Below are 2,500 nucleotides of genomic sequence, written 5' to 3' on the forward strand. Positions count from 1 at the left end.
CTCTCTTTCTCTCTCTCTTACACACATTATATGTGTATGTATGTATTTGTATAATTATGCAATTGTTAAACATACGCACATTCAAATACATAGGTACCAATATTTACATAATAAAAACAATAATAATAATAATAATAATAATAATAATAATAATAATAATAATAATAATAATAATAATAATAATATTAATTTCTTTTATTTCCCACCAGGGTGCAGGTGGTGTCGGGTGGGTGTGATGTGGTGACATGAGTCTTGTAAATATTATTATTATTATTATTATTATTATTATTATTATTATTATTATTATTATTATTATTATTATAATGATGATGATGATGATGATGACATTTTAATAATGTACTGTTAGTTCAATACATCTTTGTATCTTGTCAAATGTCTACATGATTCATCACTTTGACATGATGCAAAGATGTATTGAAACAAGTGTACATTTTGATGGTGTTGATGATGATCATAACAATAATATTAATGATGATGATGATGATGATGATGATGATGATGATGATGACGACGATGGTAAGCCCTGCATCCAAAATACCGCTAAGCATTTCGACCGGAGTGCTAACGTTTCTGCCAGCTCGCCGTCTTATCACTACCATCAACATCATCACCACCGCCAACAGCAATACTATTTACAACTGCACCAACACCAGCACTAATGCGAGCATCACCACCATTACAAAGAACAACACTAACAACAACACCACAACAATTACCACCACCAACGTTGATAAAACCACCAAGCACAATAACAACAGGAACAACACTGCTGTCAAAATTATTTCTAACAACGCCACTACTACTAGCATCACCTGGCACTCCCTGGCACTCCCTGGCACTCCCTGGCACTCCCTGACACTCCTCGGTACTCCCTGGCACTCCTCGGTACTCCCTGGCACTCCTCGGTACTCTCTGGCACCCCCCGGCACTCCCTGACACTCAGTGGAACTCCCCGGCACGCCCTGGTACTCCATGGCACTCCCTGGCATTCCCCGGCACTCCCTGGCACTCCCTGGCACTCTACAGACACGTGTACCCTTAATGTAGTACTTAAGGAGATTTCAGCGTGACACAGAGTGTGGCAAGGCTGGTCCCTTGAAATACGGGTACTACTCATTTTTGCCAGCTGAGTGGACTGGTGCACCGTGAAATAAAGTGTCTTGCTCAAGGACACAACGCATCACTGGGAATTGAACTCACCACCTCACGATCGTGAGCTGAATAGCCTAACCACCAAGCCACGCGCCTTCACTACTAGCACCATCAACAACAACAAAAACAACTAAACCAAACCCAACATCAACAACAGCAATAACAACACCATCAACAACAACAAAAACACGACCAACAATTATAATCCCAACGCTATCACTACCACCACTACCACCACCACAACCACCACCACCACCACCATCACAATAATTTCCGCCACTGCCACCATCAACCGCATCTACCAGTAATCTACATGGGACGCCGTCAGTTTAACTAGTCGTTAAGATACGATCTGTTATTCAAGTAGTTGGCAGTTGATTGTTTGTTTGGGGGGAAAGTTTCCCGTCAGACAGCCCCCGTGTTGTATAAAAAGATTATTTGATAAACTCTAACGATTATACCGACAACCCCCTTTACCACACAGCTCTTAATAAAAACACTTGAAGTGGGTTGTTACTGTTGTCGTTGTTGTTAGTGCTGTTTTTACTTGTCATAGTCGTTGTTGTTGTTGTTGTTGTTGTTATTGGTGTTGTTGAAGGCAGAGGAATGAAACGGAATGAAACGGAACATTAGCAGTAAGGAAAGTGAGAGATGGAGGGGTTGGTTGCTCTATAATGAAAATGTATAAACAGTATTTCTTTTCGTTGCCATTTGCCATGGATTGAAATCGCTTTTAAATGGTTGCTAATACATGACCAAAATTGCATATAAATATACTATAAGTACATGGTCTTGCTTGTAAATGTTTACTATGATAAATAACTTTACGAACTATAGTAAGGTTTCCCTGAAGCTTGATCCAGTGAGCTCTCGCCTTAGGCAGATGTTGATAAAACGCCAATTTTCTCGCTCTTTGGAAAGCTTCCGATCAAGTCTGGCATCAAAATCACCCATCGAAACTATTCGCTTTTGCGCTCCGCCTGTCTTTCATCGGGTTCTTAAATTATTAATATTTCCATTTAATAAGGCAGCATGCTAGCAGAAACGTTAGCGAAATGCTTATTGGTATTTCGTCTGTCTATATGTTCTGAGTTCAAATTCCGTCGAGGTCGACTTTGCCTTTCATCCTTTCGGGGGTAGATAAATTAAGTACCAGTTGCGTACTGGGGTCGAGTTAAACTACTGGGCCCCCTCCCCCAAAATTTCGGGCCTTGTGCCTAGAGTAGAAAAGAATATTTCGATTCAATTAACTTATGTGCCACACCAAAAATCAAGAAGCCGACATGCCAGTGCCTGTGTGTATATATGACAGTCAATATGTTAATTG

The 2,500-nt window shown here is 40.3% G+C and overlaps 1 protein-coding gene across 1 annotated transcript in view; it reads left to right on the forward strand.

Moving 5' to 3' along the window:
* LOC106874175 (AT-rich interactive domain-containing protein cfi-1) overlaps positions 1 to 2,500 on the forward strand; it is a 373,160-nt gene that overhangs the window by 144,706 nt on the left and 225,954 nt on the right. The gene's annotated exons all lie outside the window — the stretch shown is intronic.

The sequence above is a fragment of the Octopus bimaculoides genome, chromosome 3 (assembly GCF_046866305.1).
Source record: "Octopus bimaculoides isolate indiv1 chromosome 3, ASM4686630v1, whole genome shotgun sequence".
NCBI classification, from domain to species: Eukaryota; Metazoa; Mollusca; class Cephalopoda; order Octopoda; family Octopodidae; genus Octopus; species Octopus bimaculoides.